This window comes from Terrapene carolina, unplaced genomic scaffold, assembly GCF_002925995.2.
Source record: "Terrapene carolina triunguis isolate 2854851 unplaced genomic scaffold, T_m_triunguis-2.0 Scaffold233, whole genome shotgun sequence".
In the NCBI taxonomy this organism is placed as follows: domain Eukaryota; kingdom Metazoa; phylum Chordata; order Testudines; family Emydidae; genus Terrapene; species Terrapene triunguis.
Window position 1 is genome coordinate 1,275,514 of NW_020664584.1, and position 27,746 is coordinate 1,303,259.

Below are 27,746 nucleotides of genomic sequence, written 5' to 3' on the forward strand. Positions count from 1 at the left end.
GGGACGTTTTGTTAATCCCAGGACCCAATTCCTACCTGATTAGTCAGCCTGGGGGGACAGGAGAGCCAGGGGAAGATACAGAGGGAGCGTCCCACAGAGCCTGTTCAGACAGCTCAGTCTTTTCTGTGATAAGGAAGGCAGTCAGTCACCCCCCCCCCCCGCACTCCCCAGCTTGTGCCCTAAGGGGCTCATCCTGCTCCCCCAAGCTGTAGAGAGAAGCAATACAAACCTCTGCCTCCTCCAGAGGGACCACCCTGAACTACCCCTGCTACTTCCTTAGTGCTCCTGCAGGAGGCAGGAAGTGCTTGCAAGCAGTCACTGGGCCCAGCACTGGCACATACCAACATTGGTGCCCTAGTCCATCCATATGCAGTATCCAGCCCAAGCAGCAGCTTGGGGTAGAGCTCTGGGAAGCCAAGGAGGAGAATTTCCCTCCCCACCCCACTTTGCGAGATTACAAAAGGCACAGAGAGGGGGGAGTAGCACCTTCCGCTGCTGGCTTTTGAGGGGAGCTGCATTCTGATATTTATTGTTGTGTCAGGATGCAGATCGTGATTTTCAGCCCATGGGGAAGTTCCTGGGCTAGATACAAAGGCTACCTAGTAATAAGGAGGTGTGACTGCAGCACCCATAGCAAGGCCTTGGCGGTAGGAGGAGCTGCGTGAGTACACGGTACAATCCCACCAGGACCCTAGGTATAGACTCAGGTGGGTGTTTGTCTCCTGCACCTACACCTAACTTAGCACCACCTGTCTCACACACACGCCTGTAACAGCCTCACAATTTCTCGTCACCATGTGGCTGCCCATTTACCATGGGGCATTGCCAGAACAGACACATTAAAGATTGCATGGCACTCAGATAGTATACAAGTACTCAGACAGCCAAGATTTTCCAAAGCATCTATTGATTTGGCTGCCCAGCTTGAAATGGCTTTAAAGACCCAGTGTTCAAAAAAAGAACACCTACCCTCTGAAAATCAGGCTCTATTAAGGGGTCTCAAGTGGGGCTCCCAACAAGTCTTGTCGAGTGTCCATGCTCTAGATGGCTGTCAGGCCAAGGGCATAAACTGGATGCAGTCTAGTTCAATACAATCAGAGTGGCATGAGCTCTTCATTAGGACTGGCTGAAAGCTTTTCATCAATTGGGTTTTCAACTAACCTGAGTTTGTCCACAAGTGTCTGCTTTCCACTGAAAACTTGCAGCCAAGGTGCCTCAAAGCAGTTGTAGTTTGGTTGCCTCACATCCCATTCCCCTCCATGGCTGGGATTCCCAGCTAGACTACATAGAATCATAGAATATCAGGGTTGGAAGGGACCTCAGGAGGTCATCTAGTCCAACCCCCTGCTCAAAGCCCCAAGAGGGTTGACTATGTTGCATCATGGGAGATGTAGTTCAACCAGGAAGCTTTGCCTAGAAAGAAGAACGGGAGCTTGACCCAAACTACAATTTCTCTGAGGCAAAGTGAGAGCATTTCTAAACTCATGTTCTTTCCCTCTCTTAAGGGGGGGGGGGGGGGGAAAGAGAGAGAGAGAGAATCTGCAGAAAATATTAAAACTAAAAACAAAGGCCACAGCGCACAGCTCTAGTTTACATTAGGTGGAACACGTTGTTGACTATGTGTAGGGCTCTACCAAAATTTTCGGCCATGAAAGACATCACGGACTGTGAAATCTGGTCTTTTCTGTGCTTTTACCCTAGACTAAACAGCTTTCACAGGTGAAACCAGCATTTCTCAAATTGGGAGTCCTGACCCAAAAGAGTTTGGGGGCGTGGGTCGCAAGGTTATTTTAGGGGGGAGTCGTGGTATTGCCAACCTTACTTCTGTGCTGCCTTCAGAGCTGGCGGCTCAAGAGCGGTGGTTGTTAGCCAGGTGCTCCACGAGTAGCAGCACAGAAGTAAGGGAGGCAATACCATACCATATCATCCTTACTTCTGTGCTGCTGCTGGCGACGGCTATGCTTTCGGAGCTGGGCTCCTGGCCAGCAGCCGTTGCTCTTGAGCAGAAGGTAGCAGTACTGCAACACCCCCTACAATAACCTCGCAACCCCCTGTCTCCCCCCCCTCAAACACACACTCACTCCTTTTTGGGTCAGGACCCTTACAATTACAACTCCGTGAAATTTCAGATTTAAATACACCTCTACCCTGATATAATGCTGTCCTCGGGAGCCAAAAAAAAAGTCTTACCGCGTTATATCGAACTTGCTTTGATCTGCCGGAGCACGCAGCCCCGCCCCCCGGAGCGCTGCTTTACCGTGTTATATCGGGTCACGTTATATCAGGGTAGAGGTGTAGCTGAAATCATGAAATTTACTATTTTAAAATTCCTATGGCTGTGAAATTGACCAAAATGGACGGTGAATTTGATAGGGCCCTAACTACGTGGATTGTCCACTGGCTTTTGAAGGAACTGAAGTACCTACATACTTTTTTCTTCTTATCATCCTGCCCCCTCAGGTACACAGGGCATCCACCAGTTTTCACCATTTATTTTGGTCTTGTGCTAGTCTGTTCGTTCTTCCAAGCGTCACGTTGACAGATTCAGTTTCTTCCTCTTTCTACAAAATGTTTCTCTAGGTCAGCTTCTCTTTCGAGGCAGCATTCATGTTATCTCTTGACATGGAAGTCATATTGGTGGCCTACCTAAAGCGCGTCCTAAATCCATTGTGAAGTTGTCGCAGGCATAAGCATAGTGTAAAAAGCTGGGGCTAAGTAGGGCGTGGGTGAAGGGGAAGGGAAGGGTGGGGGGGAAATGGTCAGGAGAGAAGACAGCAATACTTACAACTTACTCAGCAGTTTTCTTCTTCACAGCACCCAGACAGACATGGACTGATTAAAAACAGAAGTGTGGGTAGAGCATAGGCAAGAGAGTTTGGTGGGGACAGAATCTGGGAGCTGCATGAAGGTGAGGAGAGGTATGGGATTCAGTGAACAGACATGATGGAGGTGATTGCAGCATTCAAAACAGGACATAACATGAACTTGGAGTGGAATCAAACTACGGGAAGAATGAATTTTAGAAATACTCGAAACTAGCTATCAGATCTGCTATGTGGGCTAATGGACTGGCTATACAGTGCACAGGGCTGAGACTCCAGAGCTGAGCAATTTTTTAGTTCACTGGCAAAAAAAACAAAAAAAAAAAAAAAAAAAAAAAACCCACCACCACCACTCTTAAAAAAGTTGGTTTTGGACAAACGAAACATTTAATTTAACTCAAATGAACTCTTTGGTGGGGTTTTGTTCCCTTTTTTTGTTTTTTAGTTTTTAAAACACTTTAAAAACCAAATCTAGCTAAATTTTGAAACATTTTGTGTTGAAAGTCTCAAAATAAGTTGTTTCAAGATGTTTTATTTGATTTATTTGCCAAATCCCATCTGAATTCAGTAGGTTTTGTTAGATCCAATCTGCTTTTTCTGGTGAACAAACTGTTTGTGTGAAATAGTCGTTCTCAACCAATTTACCATTGTAGGCCACATATGCAGCTCTCTTTTTACACACACACACACACACACACACACACCCCACACACCCCACAATAACAAAAAAAAAAGTAAAATTTAGTATGTTATATGACAGCAATACAAGTCAAATCGATCTAGTACCTTTCATTTCAACACTAGCAAATGTCTACCAAGAGCATTTTAAATTAGCAAAATACATCAAAACATTTAACTGCTGAAATGAATTAATTGACTATAAGGATGGCATAGCATGGCATATTGTCCTCTCCAGACACTCAGCCCAGCTGCGCTGCCAGCAGCAGCACGGAAGTGAAAGTGTCTGCGAATCCTGCCTGCAAAGATGGGGAGCCCTGCCTGGTGCAGGGTGTCCCCCCCCAGCCCAGGACTACCCTCCCATGCACCCAGCCCTCAGCTTCCCTATCCAGGGACTATGCACCAGTATCTAGACCCCATCCAGGGACTCTCCCCAGCCACTCCCCTCACCTAGAGTCTGTTCACCATACACCAGCTGGACCCCCTCCCCGTGCCCACTGGTCTCCTACCTCGGCTGCACATTGCTCAGCAGTGCAGCCCACCTGCCACTGCGATCCTAGTGCCAGGAAGCCTGTTCCAACCAGGGTCACTGGTCCCATGATCCTGGGGTAGGGGACCGCACTGAGCACCCTGGCCTCCTGCCAGTGCTGCCGGGCACAATCCTGCCAGGGAGAAGGTGCTGATGCTGGGCCCGATCTTGCACAGCCCCATTTTTGCACTCCCTCTCCCCACTGGCTCCGTGTCTGGGGCAGGTGCCCTTCCTGCCCCATCCTAGTCACAGTCCTGAGAATGTCACATGGGCCACAGCTGTGCGCTGATTGGGCCACGGGTTGAGAACCACTGGTCTGAATGGAGCAGAGTGAAATGTTTCAGGAGACTTGGGTTCTATTCCCTGCTCTGCCAATAAGCTGCTGTGGGACTTGTGAGAAGTCACTTCATCTTTTTGGTTCCCCTCTCATGCTGAGTCTTTTGTCTGTTTAGATTGGGCACTCTTCTGGGCAGGGACTGTCTCACGCTATGGATGTGTGCAGCACCTGGCATAAAGGGGGTTCCAATCTCAGTCAGGGCCCCTACCTGCTACTGTAATACAATTTCATTTTGAACAAGTGCAATCTAATACAAGTGCTGCAAATCCTACCTCGACGCCTCAACGTGGCGCAGCAGTGACCCTGGCTGTTCGACAGCGATGGTAGTGGAGTGTATTCACCGGCAGGTCTAACCAGGCTATCAAGGTGTCGGACTGTCAGCCCCGCAAGGGGGTTGCTTCCTCTGTGGAGGGGCGTATAATCCCTCTTTCTGAGGCTGTAAGCTAGCTAAGTTGGAGGTGGTAAACACGCCACTGACAGCCCAGCAAGCGGGTGGCTGAGAACAATGGCTAAAACAACATGGAAAACCAAGTCTCAGTTCTCGGCACGTTCCTCAATCCCCACTCTGGAGGCAGCGAGGCATTCGAACGACGAGAGGCTGCAAAGAATCTCAGGTACCAGGTTGCCAAAAAGTAGCTATATTCGAGTGGTATCCACGAGAACAGAAATGGCCACGCGGTTGGCCTCCAAATAGGTGGGATGATTTCCTAACAAGGAGATATGGACAAGCATGGCGAAGGATGGCCAGAGCGAGAGAAGATTGGAAGACGTGTTGTGATCGGTTCAGTCTCAACTGATGAAAGACCGACAGTCTACGCTACATAGTCTACGCAATCTAATGAGGACCTGGCTGCATGGAGAGGATGAGTCAGGAGGTCAGAGGCTGCAGACTTTAGTGGCAGAGGACACAGCATTAGCAGTGAGAAGATTTGGAAGGAAGATAAGGAAGTGAAACCACTTGAGATGAAAGAGCATAACCAAGGGGCAGAATTTGTCTCAGCCATTGGCCATTGTTTTAGATCTGCTATCACTGGAGACTGAACTTTGGACCTCTCCAGCCAACTCATTAGCTTGAGCTAGAGGACTATGTTTACTAACTGGCAGCTATAGCAGACTCTTAACCTCTGTGGATGGCGGAAGGGAAGAGAACAATAGGTGGCAGAGACTAGTTACCTCCCTTTCAAAACCACACCTTTTCCTTGCCCCGTCCCCCAACCAACTCTGCTCCAGAAGGAGATTGGAACCGGAGAAGCAAATTTAGGAATCAGCAGCAGAGGCAATCGCTGAATCCAATGGATCCCTCAGGGAGGGTGTATAGAGGCAAGGAGGGATTCTAGGTAGCATTCAGTGGATTACTGGTCTCTAATGGGACCTGCAAAAAACAAGCCATTTCCTACAGGATCACAGAAAATCCACTCTTTCTATAGGCATTAGCTGGGGTAAGAAAGCACTTTGAGGCCAATATCATTAACCCTTTTACTCCCAAGAACTGTAGCTGCAACCCACAGTAATTCAGCAGTGAAGGGCTTAACTGGGGGTTTCACACAAGCTAAGTTGACAAATTAATGGAGTGTGTGGAAGAGGGAAAGTCCAAGTACAAACAGAAAAATAAACCCAAGTTGAAGCAGAAAGCATCTGCTCCCTACTTCCACTGATCCTAAGCCAGGCACTCCTACCCCAGCTCACCCCACTGCCCAGAGTACCTCAGCACAGCCCCAGATGGGAATTCACAGCTGCCTGGAGCCTCTCCAGGAAGCACAATGGTTCTGACCACTACTGACTCAGGAGTCACATTTCAAACCCCCAAATTTGATCACTGAGAACCAGGGGTTTGGTACTGCCCATCAGAGAGGTAAAGTTCAGATCTGGGGTCCAGAATGATCTCTTTAAGCAGCGTGTGGCGTTGCTTGCTGTATGGAGACCTCTGTGAGCCCCACATTCAGAGGCAATGGGAAGTGAGTGTGTTCCAACCTTAGCCCCCCACCCCACCAGCTTCATGCTGAATTCACCACATCTGTTGGGAGTAACAAAAAGTCACTCTCTAGCCTCTCAAAATCCTCAGGCCAGCCCCGAACATTGGAGTCCCATCACAGTGGGCAGGCATCAATTACTTTTGGAAAGGGGTGTGTGTGTTAAAAACAAAAACAAACAAAAAAACCATCAGGTCCACCCAAATAATGCCAAGGCAAATTCAGGAGAGAGAGAGAGAGAGAGAGAGATACACGAGGGGGAGGAGTCAGAGTCTGGGGGGGCCTAAAATCTGGCTAACTTGTAACCCCACCCTTAAGAACTAAAGAGAACAGCTTGACAGCTCCTCAGCAACCAGGATGTGGGTTGCAACTAAGTTTCCCCTTTCCAAAGCCCACAAGACAGGGTCACACAGCACTTCTAGCTATAAAGCTGGGCTCTTAAATTGCTGTGGCAGAAGGATCTCCCAGGATAAGCCAACTACTACCTGTACTTTGCTAGAATGCCCCCAGTTTAGCACATCTTTAGCTCCTATAACTGCCCAACAGTTAGAGAGGGAACTGGAAGAGGGGAGTAGGGGAAAAAGACAAAATATCATTTTCCTTGGCTATCAGTGAAATTGATGACACGGGGGATTAATGCTTTGCACAAGTGCCATTGCCTTATGAAAGTTGCTTCTCCCCAAGCTATTCTGTATACACCTTCCACAGCAAGATTCCTTCTTCCTCACCAATTATCCCAGCCCAAGATATTCACACATTAGAAATCTTTTCTTTTTACACCCTACCAAGGTTAGCAGGGCAGCATTACCCAAACATACAGCTTTGTTTGATCGCTTGTTTAGCCCCCCACCATACCTTGACAGCTGCTTAGCTTCAGTTGGCTGCTCCTGGACTTTGAAACAGACACACTCTTAAAATGCTAGCTGGCTTCTGCCTACATAGGAACATTTGCTTTCTGCTTCTCTTAGCTCCACCTCCTTACCTGAAACTTCCTGCTTCCCTCTTACCTGAGCCAGGGCGGAGCCTAAACAGTGTCAGGTCACTACTGATCTGCCTCACCTTAAGCCTATCAAAGCTTTAGGAGCACCAGAGACAGGACCTCATTGAACCAGACAGCTGACAGCAAACATGAATGGCTGCAGCTGTCGGTCACTTCAGCCCTACCCATTTTCTCATATTCTGGTAGCTCCAGGCCCTTGTCAGACCTGCCAGATGTCACTCATTTGTAGGAAGACTTCTTCCTGTTTCATTCATTTGCAGGCAGGTGTGGTGCCTCATCCGAAGAAGGATTTTGCAATGTCATTTAGGGCTAGACTTTGCAAAAGAGCCAGCTCCCGTTTAGTGGGCAGATTTTCCAGAGAGTGGGGTGCTGAGCTCTCTGGAGAATCCTGGCCGTGGGGGTCATAATGGAAGGTGCTGGGAGCTCACCTGTTTGAAAAATCCAGTCCTGTGAGTGCTGAGTTTTCTGGAAGCTCTAGCTCTTAATGTAGGAGCAACATTTTATAATTGTACTATAAAAATTAATGTATAATTTGATTTTATTTGGTTTAGTTATTTTTTTAAATAGCAAAAAAAATAACCTTTTGTTGGGATTTTGTTTTTTATATGCATTATAAGTTGGGCTTTTTTAGTTTTTTGTTTTAAGGTTTAGTTAGTAAAAGACAGAATTTTGTATAAAGGGGGGCAGTATTTCCTAGTGGATAGAGCACGGGACTGGGACTCAGGACTGGGACTGGGACTCAGGAAACCTGGTTTCTATTCCCTGTTTGGTCACTGGCCTGCTGGGTGACCGTGGGCAAATCATTGCATCTCTTTGTGCCTCAGTATCCCCATCTGTAAAAGGGGAGTTAGGAATCTAACCTCTTTTGTAAAGTGCTTGGACATGTCCTGATGAAAGGTGCTATATAAGAGCTAGGTATTAGGATTTTATGATCGATGCCATACAGAGTCCTGAACGAAACTCCTAAGATTAGAGTTGAATTTAACAGTCTGTTCATTTCTGGGTACATATACTGTACCCATCGGCATGGTATCTGAGTGCCGCTGCATTTGAATGAACCCAAACAAAGTGCAATTCAAGGGTGGAGAAACCACATGAACTCAAACCCGCTAAGCGACTTGTCAATAAAACCTATGTGACAGAAACCCAGCAAGATTTGCCCAGCCCTGCCGGAGTTCTGACACTCTGGGGCTATAATAGGGTCTCACCACAAGGTGGCGAGCTTTCATCTCTTTCTGTCTCTGTCTGTTCATCATCTTCATATATGCTGCACAATTCAGACTAAAATTCTGCCCACAGCAGATACGTGCATCTTCCACCACAGTCCCTAGGAGATGCACAAGCACATCACAGAGCAGACGCTCGCCCTATCCTAATTAACATCTTCCCATCTCATGACTGTGTGTATATACAGAGGTGCTGGAACTAGGGGTGCTGCTGCACACCCTGGCTTGAAGTGATTTCCATTATATACAGGGTCTGCAGCTTAGTTAAAAATGGCTCTCAGCACCCTCACTATAAAAATTGTTCCAGCACCCCGTCTATACAGCAACCGAAGTTTTCTATTAATGGCAGCGTGGGCCTTTTATAGAACCCCCAATAAAGAATTCTAATGATTAATATCATATCACTATGGCACCATTAATATCTGCAATGCTCTGACAGAGACCTGGTCCCTGTGCGAAAGTGTATAAAGTAAGGGTTTGATTATCCTACTTCCTATACGTTAATGGCAAAGCCCCTCTTGTTTTCAATGACAGCAGTGCGGGGCCCTAAATGAGAGAGACATAAGCACACAGATGCAGATCCTCAGAGGTATTTAGATGCCTAGCTCCCATTGAAAGTAATGGGAGTCAGGTGCCTAAATACCTTTGGGCCATGCAGCACAGGTGGTAGCAGACAGCTCCAGACATGAGCAGCAGCAGTGGAAGGCTAAGCAAAAGAAGGCGGTTTAACAGGACTTAGCATTTATGGATCTCAACCTGCTTTAAGTATCGTGATCCTCATGTGCCAGATGGAGAAACTGAGGCATGGGTCGGTTAAGTGATTTGCCCAAAGTCACATAGGGAGTGCTAGCAAAGATGGGGTTAGAAGCCAGGTCTGCTGGTTCCCAATTGGGTGCCCTTTCCACTGACCCTGCCCTGTTTTTAAGGAGAGATTTGATGGGGGAAGGGAGGGATTTGGCTCGGGGTAGAGGGAGGATGTTCCAGGTACAGGGGGCACCATAGAAAAGGCATAAAGCTGACAGCCAGGGAAAGAGACAGGGAGACTAGCAAGAGAAGAGTAGCTGGGTTGGTCAAGGTATGAGAAGGACACGAGAGCTGAGTTCTGGTGGGGCAGAGCACTGAAGGGGAGTCTAGTAGCTGGATCCTGATGGAGGAGGAGCCTGAAAGGCCGTGAAGGGATCAAAGATGGGAGCTGAGCAGGGTGGGTAGTGGCTGGAGAAGTAGCATTAGGGATAGCCTGGAGGGGGGCACAGATCAGAGACAGGGGTGGTGGAAGCAAGAGTCAAGATGAGAGAGAAACAAGGAAACCAAACACACAGGCAGGATATTGCACTTTGCACATGAGGAAACTGTCTTGCAAAATAGCCAGGGTGGTGGTTGTATATTTACCAGGATTAATAACAGGGGGCAAACTGCCTGCACCCAGCTGAGCTGCCACAGGCTGAGGCAGCAGATACCCATGGGGCTGATGAGCACAGAGAGATTCTGAGCTGAAATCACAGGTGTGGCAGTGCTGCGAGCGAGGTCTGGGGAGGCTCAGAGGCCGGCATGCTGCCTCTCAGTTTAGGCACCTTTCTAGGGGCCGGGGCAGATCAAGTCCATTGTATGCAGTTTATTTGGTGTGAGCCTCTCACATGAGTCCTTATAAACAGAGCTCCTGTCTCCTCCACATGGACATTAAAGATCCCTGGTCCTTTTTGTAATGGGAGGGGGCTAGTGTGGTCTGCAATTTCCCCTTTCATCTGTTGTGCTGTGTGATGTACAATAGATACAACACTGGGATGGGACTCAGGAGACCTTTGGGCAAGTCACTGCACCGCCCTGTGCCTCAGTGAACCCATCTGTGAAAGGGGGATAATGCTACTGACCTCCCTTGCAAAGCGCTTTGAGGTCTACTGACGAACAGTGCTAAATAAAATCTCGGCATTGTGAATGATAGGAAGGGGCCTGGCTACAATGATCATGAGGCCCATGTGTACTCACAGGCAGTCCCCTGTGTTTGTTCCGCACCTAGCACATCGGAGTCCTGGTCCATGACTTGAGCTCCTAGTTGCCTCATTGGGCCACCTTAAAGACTCTCTCCCCCAGTCTGGGCTGTACCCCCTGCAAACACCTGTATCGAAGAGACGGATGTAATAAGCAGGGTTTCCAATAGAAAAGTGCAGATATTTCTGTACAAATTAAGGTATAATCCAAGTGATGCAGCTCTCCATATAATGGCAAGGGTGCGACAACAGCACGCCCAGGCAGCTGATTTACTTGGCTCTCAGCCTCTTGGCTGACAACTCACCTAGACTGGAATTTATTGTCCAATAACGCACACCCTGTCCAACAACGCAATAAACATCTGACGGTAGCAAGCCCATCAGCATGTCAGTAAGAAAACAAAGCTTGTCTCAGCTCACCTGACCTTCCCCACCCCCATCTCTCAGAAAACGTGGGGGCTGCTTTTTTGCTGAGCAGGATTTGAATGAATGTTTGAAAATGTGGGGCACAGCTTTAAAGAAAAGGTGGATTGTTTATCGCACATTCTCTTGCCAGTCTACCAACTGGATTTGCTGCCATGCATCGTTTCCAGATCCAGAGCTGGATACTTTGCCGCTCTCCCAGAACTACACACTACAGGTAGCTAGATAGTCTAGTCACTCCAGTGCAGAGAAAAGGGATCTGAATGAACCGCACAAGGGAATATTTTACTCTCAGAGACCTGAATCCACAGGTGGCTTTTTCTGAACAAAGTAGCCAAAAGACCACTCTCTACATAGCATGGTTGGATGAATCCACGTGCTCAAGAGATACAGAGGTCATGGCAATCAGCTATACCCCAGCCATGTGCGGTTAGGGATAGAACCCATAACCCATCCTCTCCAAACACAGGACTCCACCCCTTGAACTAAAGGAGAAGCTGTTAAGAACCCAGTAATAGTTACTGATAATTATCTTCTAGCTATTAGGGGCAGGCGCATGCATACACCTTAGTCAGTACATTCTAGTGTATTTTGGACCACATAAAATGCCTTCCTAAAGTATTTAAACACCACTCACTGAATCCCCTGCGAGATCCGTTAAAAGCAGCTCCCAGCTGAGAGCAGTGCAGCGCGGCACTCCTGCTGCTTGGGCTAGCGAAGTGCGGGGGGAGAGTCACGTAGCAGACTTGCTGGCCTCAGACCACAACGGTCCTGCTCTGAGCCTGGCCTGTGGTAAATTGCAGGATGTGTATGAGAACCGTTCAAAACACTCGGCCGTTTCAGTTCACAGGGGTCCGTCTGTGCACACATCCTTTGACTTGGCCTATGCGAGCTTGTAGCCCTCCTAATGCTCAGTGTCCAAGGCACCCAAAACACACTCAAGAGGAAACCCAGTCGAACCCCCCTAGTTTCATGACACACCATAGTAGTTTAAGGGAAAACAGTACCCATGCCCAGCTCTATGAAAACTAGGGCTGGGTTTGCTCAAGCGCTCACAAATCTTTACAGACACCTAGCCCGCGTGCTGCTAGCCCATGTGCTGCTAGCCCGATGCAGCGAGCAGACGCCTGTTGAAATCCAGGGGGCTATGCTTGGGAGTAAGAGAAGCAGGGTCTGGCCTGCCGTCTGCAATGAAACCTGATTGCAAATCATTGATTTGAATGACCCCAAGGCACTCAGCCACTGAGCGAGCTATAGCGCGCAGCCCCCGCCCCGGACTGGCAGACACAGCGCCCCTTCGCCTTTCAGAAAGACTGGTCCGTATCCTTCTGTTTCCATGCCGATATTGCTGGTCTCGTGGGTGAATCATTGGGGAAAGTGTTAGTGACTCCTGGCTGTCGTCCTGCATCCCTGCACTTCCATATGTGACCGAAAAGAATCTGCGGCTTGCAACAAAGGCCGTGCTTGTAAGGACAAATCATGGACCTGACACTGTAAGGGGTCCAGGCCCCCTCAATTCCTACGGATGGCCACGGGAGCAAGGGGCGCTCAGCACCTGGCATGCGTGAGCCCCACAGAAGGAAGCAACTCCAGCACTGCTGTTGCTTTGCCTTTCTAGAGCACATTTCATCCAAGTGCCTGCCAGTGCATTACAGCCCAGCAGCAACCCTTGGGAGGGAGTTAGCACCCTGGTCACCACGGTGACAGGTGTGTTAGGGATACAGAGAGAGATGCTGTTATAACCAATTTACAAATGGGCAAACCAAAGCTTGGAGCAGCCAAGTAACGTGTCCAAGCCAGCGAGGGAGACAACTCCCGAGTCTGAACAGTTGCTCGAGCCACTAGACCACACTGCCTCCCTGCTTGCATCCTGCTTGAGCTGCTAGACCACATTCCTGAGGAGCAAAGGATCCCCGGGTGCATACAGCGGAGACCGATGCACACTCTGTAGAAAAGCCCAGGCAGGGATTCATAGGAGGCTTTTAAAGAATAAACAAGTGTCTCCTTCCTTCCTGCAGTTATTTAGCGATTTACTGAAGAGAGATGGTGTTACCCATGCTCAGCGAATGTGAAGAATCTGCTCCGCTGTTTAGGCGCTGAGCAGAGATCCTGCATGTTGCATTCTCTCCTGATTCAACTATTAAACAGCAATTTTTTTTTAACAGTGAGGGTAATTAACCATTGGGGCAATTTACCAAGTACTCCTGAGGGCAGTCTGTGCCAAAAAATTAAAAATTCTGTGCACAATATTTTAAAATTCTGCAAATTTTATTTGTCAAATAAATGTGGAGACTCCAGCATGGCATTGGGGAGCACAGGCCACTGGCTGCACAGAGGTGGGAGATCACTGTGCAGTTCCCCACCGGGACAGGGACTCAGCGGTGAGGCTGCACCCAACCCTGACACAGCGCAAGGACCGGGCCTGCCCCACAAACACCCCAGGGCCCCTCCCTCCATGCCAGGTGCACCAGGAGCAGGATCCAAGTGTGGAGGGGCTTAGTGTGGGGGGATCCAGGTGTGGGTTGAGAGGGTTCTGTGTGGGGCAATCTGGGTGTGGGCGGCTCAGTGGGGGATCCAGGTGCAGGGGGAATCTGGATGCACAGGGGCTTGTTGGGGGGTTCTGGGTGCAATGGTAATGGGACTCTGCAGGGGGGTCCAGGTGAAAGTGGTTGGGGCTCAGCGGGGAGGGGTCTGGGTGTGGGGGGCTCAGTGGGGTGGGGATCCATGTGCAGCTGGTTGGGGGCTGGTAGGGTGGGGGTCCAGGTGCGGGAGGCTTGTCAGGGTGGTCCAGATGCAGGCGGAGTGGGGCCTATCGGGGTGGGAGGGTGTTCTGGGGGGAGGGGGGGACTGAGGCTTGCTGGGAGGGTCTGAGTATGAGGGGGTCTGTATGCACAGGGGTGGGGTGGATGGGGGAGCAGCTCCTTGTAAAGTGATCCCTCTCCCTGCAGCTGCAGAGCGATGAGTGCAGGAAGCAGGAGAAAGGGGAAGTTTGCAGAGCTTCCTAGAGCCAGGGGAAAAAACGGAGGGTGGGTCTGACACGGCTAGGGTGACCAGATGTCCTGATTTTATAGGGACAGTCCCGATATTTGGGGCTTTTTTTAATATGGGCTTCTATTACCCCCCACCCCCGTCCCGATTTTTCACACTTGCTGTCTGGTCACCCTAGACACGGCCCTGGATGCCATGCAGGGGAAAATGAAGTCCCATCCCCCACTGCCCAGCCAGGACTAGCAGCTGAGTCAGGTGCAGGGTAGGAGCCACCAGCCGGGTCTTCTCCAGTCACGCCCCCTGCCTCACAGTGATTTACCTCTCTGCCGGCTGCCCTGGGCACCTGAAACTGCTGAAACTGCTGCGGGAGGGTCACATAACCGTTCTTGTGGCTTCCCCATCAGAAAGTCAGTTTTCTGCGGAGAAGCAAAGAAATCTGCAGGGGACACAAATTCTGCGCAAGCACAGTGGCGCAGAATTCTCCCAGGAGTAACTAAGGGTCGTGGTGGATTCTCCATCACCAGCAATTTTAAAATCAAGACTGGATGTTTTACTAAAAGATCTGCTCTAGTTCAAACAGGAATTATTGTGGGAAAGTTCCAGGGCCTGTGTTTTAGAAGAGGTCAGACCACATGATCACAGTGATCGCTATGGGCCTTAGACTCAATTAATGCTGATTTGCATGTAGGCACAGGCGCCAACTTTCCAGTGTGCTGGGGCTTGCTCAACCCCAGGCCCCGCCCCCACTCCACCCCTTCCCCCAAGTCCCCCACACCCACCTCACCTCTTCCCGCCCCTGCCCCACACCGCCTCTTCTCGCCCCATTCCGCCCCTCCCCCTCACGCGCTGCCCCCTCACTCCTCCCCCTTGCCTCCAGAGCCTCCTGCACGTCGCGAAACAGCTGTTCCGCTGCGGGCGGGAGGCGCTGGGAGGGAGGGGGAGGTGCTGCTCGGCGGGCCCCACCGGCGGGTGGGAAGCACTGGGGGGAGGAAAGCGGAGCACCCATGGAGTTGGCACCTATGCATGTAGGAAGAGGCAAATGTTCATATGCATTTCGCGACCCAGCAGGGTACAAATGCTGTTCAGTTTCCTGGACATCCCTAGCCGTAAGGGTCTCTCTGGTTTTCTTCCCCTAGGAGAATGCTGCACAGTGGCAAAGCAGAAGAGCATGCCGGGCCCTGGCTTGCACTGGGTGGGCGTGCTCAGTTAGGTGGAGCAGCAGAATGAAAGGATACATTGTGCCTGGGATAGACACGGTGTGCTCTGAGGAACAGCCAAGCAAGGAACAGCGCTATAATCGGGGTGACAGAATAGTGAGACCGTGGCATGCTATGCTCTGGGGAGTGGCAGGGTGGCACAGGGCAGTATGAATATGGTGAAATGAGGCAGTGCACTGTGCTGTGTGTGGCAGGGCGGCAGCCTGGCACAGTGTGTGACGGGTACAGACTAGCAGAGCGAGGCAGTAGGCTGATCTGCTCTCCGCCAGGCTGCATCTAAAGGAGTAACAATAAAAGAGAACCAATAACTATTTGCAGCACTGTGTTGTGTCCTGGCAAACTTCGCCTAGCCTGCGCACCAGGCCCTGTGCCCTGCCGAGTTCATGGTCTGCTTGGACACTGTCGCATTTACTAGGAGCATCCAGGGAAGCTCAGTCTGCTTGATTGTGGGGGAGCTGAAAACGAGAAGCCCTCACCATCCACTGACAGCCGCTCTACCCTGCTGCTTTATGGAGCACTCAGCACAGACCGTCCAGTGTGCAGGTCACCTGTGACATAGAACCACACTGCTGTAGCACCTCCCATCTAGCAATCCCAAAGCACTTAATAAATATGAATGAATTAAGCCTCTCAACACCCCTGCATGATAGAGAAGCCCTGATAGCCCCATTTTCCAGAAGAGGCACCTCTCTGTGCCAGCTGTCTCTGGGGCACAGCGAGGTGAAGTGACTTGACTAAGGTCCCATGGCTAATTGGTGGCAGAGTCAAGAACAGAACCCAGGACTCCTGACTGCCAGTCTCCTGCTGTAGTTACTTGCTTACTTATGCTCACTTAGTCACTTATGCTCCGTGCTACAAAGTAGCGACGAGGTTAATGCAAAGAGAACGTGAAAAATTATTTAATTAATAACTAACACTGCTCTACAGCCAAAATGCTTCTGAAATAAATGTAGTCAAACTTTACTAATTCTGGGTCACTGAGAACGAAAATGATGCTTAAAATTGTTGATTGGCTCTAGTTTTCAAGATATGCTATTGGGTCAGTATATACGACCCTTGACTTGGGAATGGCGGAGGATAAGTGAGTTATAAAGGGAAGGGATCTCAATTTAAACCAGAAATGATTAAAATACATCTTTGACTGGATCTATGAATAAATCTATGACTGGGTTTGGACAGTACTTGCTTTTTAGGCAAAACAATGAATGATGCAATCTGAAGCTGGTATTGCGTCATACATGATATGAATTGCATCATGTTATTCCTAGAAGTCATGGATGATGCAATCATAACGAAGTTTACATCACTCTGCTGAACAAATTGCCCTATATCAGCTCTAGAAATCATACAGTGTCGTGCTCTCTTATTTGTCAATGTTTGATTTTGCAAAGGGACACATTTCTGTTTAGCCAAAGTGAGGAGAGATGCCTCGTACTTGTGTGAACAGTGCAGATAACTTCTGCTATGTTTGTGGTGAAGTGACTTTTGCATCACAAAAGCGCAGTATAAGCACTATGATTAAGAAAGCCTATCACTTTTATTTTGGCTGCAAAATTGGAGATCAGGACAAGAGGTGGGCCCCACACATATGCTGCAACACTTGTGCAACAAATCTTCGCCAGTGGTTGAACAGGAAAAGGAAATCTATGCCTTTTGCAGTGCCAATGATTTGGAGAGAGCCAACAGATCATACCAGGAATTGTTACTTCTGCATGGTGCCTCCAGTTGGGAAAGGTGTGTCAAAGAAGAAAAAGTGGACTGTGCATTATCCAAACATTCCATCAGCTATACGCCCAGTATCCCACGGAGAAGGACTGCCGGTTCCTGATGCACCAGAATCATTCTCACTTGAGTCAGACGAGGAAGAGGAAGAGGATGAAACTTCTGGTCCTGAACCATCAATGTCACAGATCCCACATTTTCTCCCATCCTCCTCCTCTGAACCACACCTCATAACACAACGTGAACTGAATGACCTTGTCAGGGATTTGGAACTACCCAAGAGTAAGGCAGAGCTGTTGGGCTCCAGACTACAGCAGTGGAATCTCCTGGCAGGTGATGTTAGGGTTTCCATGTTCTGTGACCGTCAAAAGGATCTTGTCCCATTCTTCTTCATGGAAGGTGATCTTGTAGCCTGCAACAACATCGATGGTGTGATGGCAGCCCTCAACATCGTTCATGATCCAGATGAGTGGAGACTGTTCATTGATTCATCGAAGACGAGTCTTAAAGCTGTTTTACTGCATAATGGCAATGTTTTGCCATCAATTCCAGTTGGTCATGCAGTCCATATGAAGGAAACCTATGACAACATGAAACAACTTTGGAGGTGCATAAACTACGACCAACATCAGTGGCAGCTTTGTGGCGATTTGAAGGTTGTTGCTCTCTTGCTTGGTCTGCAGACTGGATACACAAAGTACTGCTGTTTTCTCTGCGAATGGGATAGTCGTGCAAGAGATTCCCACTACATCAAGAAAGATTGGCCACTCCGACAGTCATTGGAGCCTGGGAGGAAAAGTGTTCAGCATTCACCACTTGTTGAATCAAGGAAGATTTTGTTACCACCCTTACACATCAAGCTGGGTCTGATGAAGAACTTTGTCAAGGCCATTGACAAAACACAAGCAGCTTTCAAGTACCTCCGTGGAAAATTTCCAAGGTTAAGTGAAGCTAAGATAAAGGAAGGTGTCTTTGTTGGTCCTCAGATTCGTGAACTTCTTTGAGATGATGCATTTGACCATGCACTGCGTGGCAAGGAAAAGACGGCATGGAAAGCCTTCCAGTTAGTGGCAATAAATTTTCTCGGAATCAACAAGGCAGACAACTACAGGTTGTTGGTGGAAAACCTCCTCAAGGCATACAAAAGCCTTGGTTGCAACATGTCACTAAAGATACATTTTTTGCACTCTCATCTAGATTTTTTTCCACCGAACTGCGGAGCAGTGAGCGACGAGCATGGCGAGCGATTTCACCAGGACATTCCAACAATGGAGAAACGCTATCAGGGCAAATGGAGCCCATCAATGCTTGCAGACTATTGCTGGACAGTGACAAGAGATGCTCCATTTAATGAATACAAGAGACAAGCCAAGAAGCGCCGAGTAGACACTGAATAGGACTAAACTATGTACATAATAGTTTTTTGCCTTTTGTTTCATAATAAATTTTATTTATATGACCCTTTTGCTGATTTTTAAAGTGTTACATAAACAGGACAGGTGAAATATTATCGTGTAAAGCAACCATAAACACATGAAAAGACCTAGGTTTACAATTTATGATTAAAACTTTACTATCTACACAATATACATAGACATAAAATGTAAAAACTTAAATATCTTAGAAATAGTAGCCAATCAGTTGTTTTAATTGTCATATTTGAATTCAGCACATCAAAATACATAATAAATAGCACATTTTATCTCTGAAGCAGACGACTTCTCAAAAATTGTAGACCAGTGTTACCAGTATTGTTGTTGAGGTGCTGGCCGCAGCTCCAGAGTAAAGGTTGAATTGAGTTTGGCACCTAAGAGGGAGTCAGTCTCTCATCAGGATTCTGCCTCTCACTGATGAGCCTGAAGAGCAGAGATGAGCTGCTCAGGTCTGGGAGCGAGGGCAGGGACCTCACTTCATTTGCTCTCACTTCTGCCTCCCAAACTCAAGAGAGGGAGAACGATGCAACCAAACTGTTTAAAAGAAGTTCTGTTTCCCCCTCCCCTTCCACAACAGCTGCTGCATTAAGATGTCAGGAGAGGCCTTATGCTGAACCCCTTGGATGTTTCAAGGTGGAGGGTGGTCTCAGCCTCGCCTCCTCTCTGCTCCCCCTTAAATTATCCTCTGCTGTTTCCCTGGGATTGTGCCGACTGTTCGAGCCTGGCTTTGAGCTGCCCATCAGACCCACTTGTGACATTTCCCCTTTGGAGGCCTGTCACTGCACAGGATGAGGAGACTCTGTTGGTACTGGAAGCAGCGTGACACTGTGGGGCTCACATGCTGAACCAGCCTGTATGAACTGGTGGGGACTTCCGGTCCAGAACCAGGGAATAGGTAGATGGCACGAAAAGATGGCCAGGAGGAACTGTGGGAAGGCACTGAAGGGCTAGCAGGCTAGAAACAGATGCAGCAATAAACAAAGTCTGTAGATTCTGCAGGGGCAGGGGGTTTGTTTTGACAGCAAGATGCTTTCTTAAGGAGCCCACTTGGCCAACGCCAGCAAACTGAGGGCTGAGCTGTACATTCAGAACCCAAATAATTCCAAAATGAGCACAAGGAGACTCTGGGTTTTTTTTCTTTCCAGACAAAAGTTCTTTCTCCTGGTGAGCTGTTCCCACTGTTCTGTAACACTGGAAAATACCCCTCCTCCACTGCTCCTCCAAACTCATTAAAAACAAACCCAGAGCAACATGGTTTGTCTAGAGCCAAATGGCCTGCGCAGGATGTGCTGAGCTGGCTTGGAACAGAGAGCAAAGAAAGAAGATCTGATCTAGGGGGTTCGGCTGAATCTTGCTTGGTGCAAAACACGCAGAAAGACTCAGTCTAGTGAACAATATAGAGCACTGTGAACATAGAAATATATGGCGACGTGGCCCCTGCCAGGAGGAGCTTACATTCAAGCTCAGATGAAAATGAAGGCCTGAGTCGGTGCCTAGAAAGGCTTGTGAAAGGAGTGAGTTTTAAAGAGGGCTCTGAAAAAGTGTGTGTGGGTGGGGGGGGGGAGCTGTATTGGGAGTGGAGGGCTGTTTCAGATGGCACGGGGGGGCGAGGAGGGTTAGGATAGGAGACAAATCTGAAACTGAGAGAAAGGGAACCCTGAGACGTGAAGATAAGGGGGCCTGACTGTCCACTGCTTAGCTCCTTGTGTCATCATTTACCCTTGTCCAAAGGGGGTGTAAAACAATCCAAACCAAATTCTTCGCTCACAGACACCAGGGGTAGTAACATTTGCCCTCCACGGTGCAAGGTGTAAATGCTGACAGTGAAGAATTTGGCCAAAGTTGCATAACAGACTTGCATTGATTCAGCAGCTATCCTGGCAATCCACTGCAATCTCCTGACTGCCTTTGAAATGACACTGGCAAGGTAGACCTACAGTCCTACACCCTAGTTGTGGCATGGTGTGGCTTGTGGGCATGCACTATCCTGGCTCTGCAGATTTGTTTTTGTAAATGGGCAAGCTACTGAAATATCTACAAAGAATCCTGATCCCAGAAGTGCTCCGCATGCTGGATTCTGGTATATTTCAGTGCCCCTCTGCTCACTACACAAAGAGTACTGAGCTGCCTGCTCTCCAGGAGTCCCCATCTACGGGAGTCCTTTTAATTTAACTCTGTTGTGGTTCTTCTCTGGGGGGAAAGTAGCAACGTAAGAGCAGCCAGGGTGGAGCAGTCCAGTTGTCGGTTTAGCGGAGTGTCCTTTCTCTGTCAGTGGTCACTACCAGATGCCTTAGAGAATGGTGCAAGAAACTGTGAAGTGGTAAATATGGAATAGCCCCTTCTGCTAGAGGTTGACTTAGGGGCTTAGATCCCTGCCAAACTTGTGTTGTTGTTGCTTTCAATCCTGGAACTGTGGATGTTTTCTTTATCCATACAAAATGTCCAAACTTCCCATAGACAACAGTGGTGCAGGATCATACCCTTAACTAGCAAGGTTTACTGTATGAGTTTGTCTGGGGACAGCGATTGATTTGTGAAGGTCCTAGAAGTGGCGTCCACACAAAGGTCTCATAGCCACAGACCAAGGTAGGTAGCGCAGTAGAGGTGTAACTTTAGCAATCAAAAACACAAACCGTAGAAAATCTACTCCAAAGCAGGAAAACAGAGCCAGGGACAGATAGTTTAGAAGGGCTGGGGGCTTTCCCTTCTTTGGCCCACCTCTAGCTAAATTGATGATCTGATGTGTAATAGAGGTCAGAGCTGACCTCTATCTACCAGGCACATTTCAGGAAAGGCTGCTGGTGAGTGAGCCAGAGGGCTGGATTAGCCTGACTGCTGCTTCCGCATTACTGCTGTCTGAAGTGAGGGGAAAGAAAACACAGCAGCAGTCGGCTCCATGTAAGTGACACCCTCCCCCCTCTCTGTGGCCAGTCACAGGGAATCCCCAGCCAGGGTAGGAGGGTTTGGATGTGAAAGGGATTTCCCAAGCACTTTATCAAGGGGCTCCCTCCTAGAAGAGATAAGCAGGCATTTAAAACCACAGAGACAGGCAGCGGCGCGGGGAAGCCTGGCAAAGCACTGTGTTTCCTGTCTCTCCTCAGCTGGCTTCGCAGGGGCTCTGATTTCCTTCAGTGGATCAACAAAGAGTTCCAGAGGCTTTTGAAAGAGGTGATTCAGCACATAATGGGGGTGGGGGAGGGGAAGAAAGAATGTGCTCAGTGTTGTAAAATTCCCATGCAGCGAAAGTGAAACCAGCCAGAGCACAGGTAATTTGTTGAAAGGTGGTTGTAATTTCTGAAGGCTTGTCACGCCACGACCTTCAGTCTTATACTTTGGATCAGCAAAACCACTGGGGTTAGCACAGTGGGGGGGTTATTATTATTATTTATTTTCTATTCCTGGGAAAGGTCAGGTCAGACTGGAATAGTGAGGGGGGAGAAGGATCTGCCAAGGAAATACGCATTTAAGAGATGTGTAAATAAAATGGGATCCAGTGAGATGTTGTTAAAGTAAAAGCCTTTTAAAATATGTTACATTTCAGATGCTTTCACTGGTTTGCCTTTTTCCCCCTTGTATCTTTAATAAAGGGTAAAAGGATGTTGAATGGTGTGTTTGCCAGGGTGGTAAAGCAGGCTGAGGTCTACTGTATGTTAATGCCTTTAACCCCTTGGGCCCATTTATTTCATCTAAATTAATATAACAGAGCCCCTTGGACTGCACTGAGCTTCCTTGCTGCACACAGAGCAGCTTGCTAGAGGCCTGATCCTGCAAAGTTACTTTTGTGCATAACTTTACTCATATGGGTAGTCAGTCCCACTCAAGCCAACGAGGCTACTCTTATAAGTAAAGTTACCTAGAGGCACCGTTGTGGCATCTAGGAGCCCCAGGCCTGGGCCAGGACCCATTGTGCTAGGATGAAACCCTAGTCCCACTGAAATTAATGAGAATTTTGCCATTGCCTTCAATGGGGCTGGAATTCATCCTAAAGCCTGAACCCTGCAGTGGGGTCTGCACAGGCAGACACCTGTCCTTGTGGAGACCTGTCAACTCCCGTTGGGCTTTGCAGGAGGTCAAGGGGTCACCCACACAGATCTGAGTGCAGGCTCAGGTTCTACAATTATTTCAAAAGCAGTAGGGTGCACACAGCATTGTACAGACAGTGAAGAGCTAATATAGTCCTCATCTTGGAGTTTTTACAGATTCAGGATTCTCTCCTGTAGGTGATCTGTGCTTGGCCCTCCCAGTGACTGAGCTGTTAACAAATGTATATTTAAAAATAAAATACAATAAAATAGGAAAGAAGCAAGGGTTAAAATTTCCCCCCATTCCAGAACAAGAAGCTAGGATTAAAAAACAATAACCGTTTGATGTGGAGCTAGGAACCAATAAAAAGTGGGAATTAGATGTGGAATCAAATATAATTTTAAGCAAGTATTGTAACCCTTTCCCCATTTCCCTGTGTCTGTAAACTGTCTTGGTTGGCACCTGACCCTGCTTCACTGAGGTCAATGCTATTGATTTCAAGGGAAGCAGGATCAGAGCTTAAGATGCTCTGCTTTTCAGGACAGGGACTTGCATTTTGATATTTCTGTTAACCACCTGCACATGTTAGGGTGCTATATAAATAAACTCTCCACCTGTATAGTCAGGTGTATGCTAAACAGAAAGATCCTGCTAGAAAGCCACCCTGAAATGGAACAGCGTAGGTGCACAAAGTCCATTGGTATCATTTTTGTTTGAGACACACCCACATACATGAAGCAAGGTATGTTATTTTTGTCTGAAGTGGGGTAGGGCTTATGGTAGGGTGCCAAATAAAAGATATATTCAGTAGTTAAAAGCAAGTTATATTGTTCCAGTGAGTTAGTAGCATTTCAGGATGGAAGGGATCACAAGAGGACCGATCGTGCATACACTTACGCATGTAAGAAACTTTACTCACTCTTATAGTCCGATAGCAGGACTGCTCATGTGGGTGTTTGCAGGATTAGGCCATTAGCTGTGTGGGTCTTAAATTCAAGTCCATAGGTAACCAGCAGGCTGTAGAGTTCATCCTGGTGATTTGGAGAACATAATTTGAGAACCAAACAGTTGGGTGGGTGGATGGATGGGGGGGGAAGGAGGGTCCATGAGAAGATTTTAATCTTACAAAGCAGACCACAGAATGGGCAGGTACAGACCACTCCTCCACCCTGCACAGGGTTATGCCCAAGCATATCATTACACCTGTGCAGCATCCCACTGCCCTGTGCTCAGCTGCAACTCTCGGCAGCATCAGGACCCTATTCTTCATTCGGGTTCTTATACCGCCCCCATCCTGGGGATGGCTAAGTGTTCACATTCGCTCTACGCAGTCAGGGCCTTTATGTGGGGATTGGGCCCTGCTATACTTTTTGGAGCTGTGCCAGCGTTAGGGCCAAGGCCTTCACCTTACACAAGATGTCCCAATGAAGTCAAGGGCCCCACTCCACCCCCAGCAGGGCACGAGGATGCGGAGCAAGAACTGGCCCTCGGCTCTCCCTAGGCACTGCTCATTGCCGTCTGCCATCACAGCGGCGCGTGCAGGGGCAGTGCCTGGGGGGCGCTGCAGGGAGCAGGGTTCACCCCACGCCCTGGGGGGCCCTGACTCTGGCTAGCCCCTGGGGGAGTGGGAGAGATGGAAGAGGGCAGTGGAGGGGAAAAGAAAATGGGGAAGGAGAAGGGCAAGAGGTGGGGCGGGAACAGGCAGGGGGAGCCACGTGAGAAAAGGCAGCGACCTAGGGACCGTGCCCCGACGCCACGGGAGTTGCACATGGCGCATGCGCCCCAAGCAGGACCGACTCCGATTCGATTACGTCACCCCTTACCACCGAATGTTACTCATTCTCGCTGATCCTCGTGTGTGTTGCGCCCGCCCGCCGCGCGCTCCTCCGCCCGCCCGAGTAGCCCCCTCCTCCGTGCATATTGATATTGCTGGGCCCGCCCCCTATCCTCCCCCTCTTAGCCTGGTGCTGGAGCGTCCGCCCGGCAGCCCCGCTGGGTGTCCCGTCCGCCCCCCGGGCACAGCCCAGGCCTCCGCCGCCTGGAGCGCTGCCCGCTGCTGCCACACGCACCGAGCCAGCCGGGCAGGGGAGCCGCCGGAGGTGAGTCCCGAGCGGCTCGGCCCGTCCGCGCTGGGGCGGGGACATCGGGGCTCCCCCTGCTCCTGTCCCCCCATCCATCCAACCCTCACCCCCTGCCCTCCTTCCCGGCTCCTGCCCCCGTGCCCCACCCTCCCGGGACCTGCCCCCCGATCCACCCCATCCCCCTGCCCTCCTTCCCGGCTCCTGCACCCCCCGATCCACCCTCCCTCCCGGCTCCTGCCCCACGATTCACCCCATCCCTCTGCCCTCCTTCCCGGCTCCTGTCCCTGCGCCCCACCCTCCCGGGACCTGCCCCCCTATCCACCGCCCGGTCCCTGGCCCCCGATCCACCCCATCCCCCTGCGGACTCGAGGTCCCGTCCCCCCCACCACTGACCATCCCCATGGCTACTCCCCTCTTTGCCACCAACCGTCTTCGCTTTCCTGCCTTTGCTCGGTCCCTCCCTTTTCTTTCACTCTCCTTTCAGTAGGAGTTCTCATCCTCCGTGGAGAGCCCCGGGCACTTGGGGGAAGGGACCGCCCTGGGGGAGAGGGGGAAGGGTGCAGAGATGATCTCCTGGGGCTGCCCAGGCACCTCCCTGCTGCTCCCCACTGCTGTGTTCTAGCTCCCAGGTGGTGATGGTGAAAGTGCGAGGGTGGAGAGGAATAAAAGAGGCTTTGGATGTTTACAAACAAGTGTGTATTGGCTTGACATTGGCAGGCGATTTGCATGGCTGAGGCCCAAGAAGGGGGTAGGAGTTGCATTCTGGCATGTGTGTGTTGGAGAGAGGAGTGTGCAGCATGATACTGGGTAAGGATGGGTACAGGGGTGTAGTGGGCTGTGGCATATGCATGCCCCTGGTGCATGTCTCCCTCCACCCCTGCCTGTCTCAGCCTAGCATCAGTCCAGAAAAATCAGTTTTGTAAACTGGTGCTGGCTTTAATCAGATCAGACTGGCATTTTCATTTAGTCAATTAACAAAATACATCCATGGTACTTCTACTTTAGCCCTTCCCAGCACTCTGCGCAACTAAGTTGTTTTGAGGTTGTGTTTTTTCCAGTGTCAGTTTGTGTCTACTTCTAGATTGCTTCAGGGCCTACAAATAAAACCAGGTCTGGGGAGCAAATTATAGCATGGCCATCCCTGATCTGGTCATGGCTGGTTCCAGTTTGTAGCATGGATGGGGTTTATTGAGGTGTAGGCTCTTCGATGCTGCTGTGATATCAGTGTCACACTGACATTCATGCAATTAGCCTTGGAACACCTCTGTGAGAGAGAGAGGTTATACCCCTTTTACAGGTAGGAAAACTGAGATGTTGAGTCAGATTTTCAAAGGTATTTTGGTGCCTAAAGATACAAGCAGGCTTCTCTAGTAAGATTTTCAGAAGCACACAACTCCCCTACAAATCAATCTTTAGATATCTAAATACCTTTAGAAATCTGGCCCTAAGTAACTTGCCCATGGTCACACAAGAAACCTGTGGCAGAGACAGGAATAGAAGAACCCAGATCCTCCCTGCTGAGCCCTAACTACAGGACCACCTCTTTCTTTCTTGGAATGTTGTTCCCTAGCCAATCTAATCCCCTGGATTGTTAGGTTAAAGTCCTGTCTGTGCTACCAACTGGAGCCAACTCGTTATTGGATCCTCTGAGTTTGTCACATTTGTAGTGTAGCCAGCTGTCTATGGAGGTGCTGGGGGCTTCAAGCCTCCTCACTCCAGGCATCTGGCTGTAGAGGATACTGGGCATTCAATGCAGTTGAGTAAATCAGGTGTGGATCCTGGATGGAAAGTGTGTAGGGTTGGGGTCTTGCATCGCTTTCATTTGGCTGGTTAACATTTCGGTCTACACTACAGCGGGGGGTCGACCTAAGATACGCAACTTCAGCTACGTGAATAGCGTAGCTGAAGTGGCGTATTTTAGGTCGACTTACCTGGCTGTGAGGACGGCGGCAGGTCGACCGCTGCCGCGCCGCCGTCGACTCCGCTACCGCCTCTTGCCGCGGTGGATTTCCGGAGTCGACGGTAGAGCCATCAGGGATCGATTTTATCGCGTCTTCACTAGACGCGGTAAGTCGATCCCCGATAGACCGATTGCTACCCGCCGGATCGGCGGGTAGTGAAGACATAGCCTGAGAAGTGACTGCACAGATTTACACCTGCCTTTTAAAAGACTCTCTGCAGTTCTGAGCATGGGAGGGGCTGGTTTGTAGTTTGCTTTAAGTTTTTCAACAAGCTCTTTACAGTGAGGTTTTCCATTTCTAATCCCAGCTGGAAAAGATGTCTGTGTTTTAGCTCATCTTTCTCTCTCTTTCATTTCTGCCACTTTAGGATTATTCCAGTAGATCAGGGTTGTTAGAACACCAAGTAAACTTTCTCTCTGACCACCTCCTATTTCCACACAATCCCAAACCAAAGATCATAGTGTCCTAAGAAACTTTGACGGGCTATTCTCCATGGATATAAAGGAGCCAAAAGTTTACCTCACTAGTTGGAACAGCTTATTCTCAATTACCGTAATTTGTTTTTAAAAAGACATGGAGGAGGAAAAACTCAGAGCCTACAGACAGAAGCAAAGGAATTAAAGATAACACTGTATTTACCATAGAAGAGAACTGGAATTTAACGATAACTGTATTAACTAGGTTGGATCTGTGACGTGGATATATTGTGCAACATTTGATATGTAGCTCAGGAGGGGAAGGCAGAGAGTTTGTCTGTTCTAAATGCATGTTGTGCCACTTAGTTTATCATTATACTACTATATTGACATCCATGCTGCCTTGGAATCCCGATCCACCTCTGTGGGTAGGAGGGAAGTGGGTTTTGCTTTTGCATTTTTGTTTCAGCACAGTTTACTTTGTTGCAAAAATAAATCAGCATGTACCTCTCCAGTTCTTAGCCTCATCTGCATAGGTTACATAGTTTCCAAACTGGAGGCCAGAGCCCGAGAGGTCATGACCACCCTGTAACTCCTGCTATATTCACTGAGAGCTATGGATGTCCACTTTCTCTGGGGATCAGGCTATTTTCCATTCCAATACAAACGGGACCGTAGATGCTTGCTTTAAAGTTTAGATGCAGCCTGGTGGATATAGAAACAAACAGCTATGCAGAGTCTGTGGAACTTATGCAGACAGCAGGCAGGAGATGGAATAGTGTTTCCCATCTTACGGTCATTCTAATTTTTTAGCTGTTCATAATCATACATGCAAACTTATGTTTTTATGGTGGGTTTTTTTGGAGGGACGGGACTCAATTTCCTCCATCATTTCACCCTGCCTCTTGTTCTCCACCTCTGTATTTTTCCCTGAG

The 27,746-nt window shown here is 49.1% G+C and overlaps 2 protein-coding genes across 3 annotated transcripts in view; one reads left to right on the top strand and one right to left on the bottom strand.

Annotated features, from left to right (window-relative positions):
• LPIN3 (lipin 3) overlaps window positions 1-25,050 on the bottom strand; it is a 51,092-nt gene extending 26,042 nt beyond the window's left edge. The window contains exons 1-2 of the mRNA XM_029912585.1: window positions 24,862-25,050; window positions 23,273-23,384 (exon numbers count right to left, since the gene is read on the bottom strand). The gene's annotated coding sequence lies outside the window, so the exon portion shown is untranslated. The remainder of the gene's footprint in view (window positions 1-23,272; window positions 23,385-24,861) is intronic.
• The window catches only part of ZHX3 (zinc fingers and homeoboxes 3), a 60,124-nt gene continuing 56,746 nt past the window's right edge, over window positions 24,369-27,746 (top strand). For both annotated transcript variants that reach the window (XM_026656745.2, XM_026656746.2), the window contains exon 1: window positions 24,369-24,452. The gene's annotated coding sequence lies outside the window, so the exon portion shown is untranslated. The remainder of the gene's footprint in view (window positions 24,453-27,746) is intronic.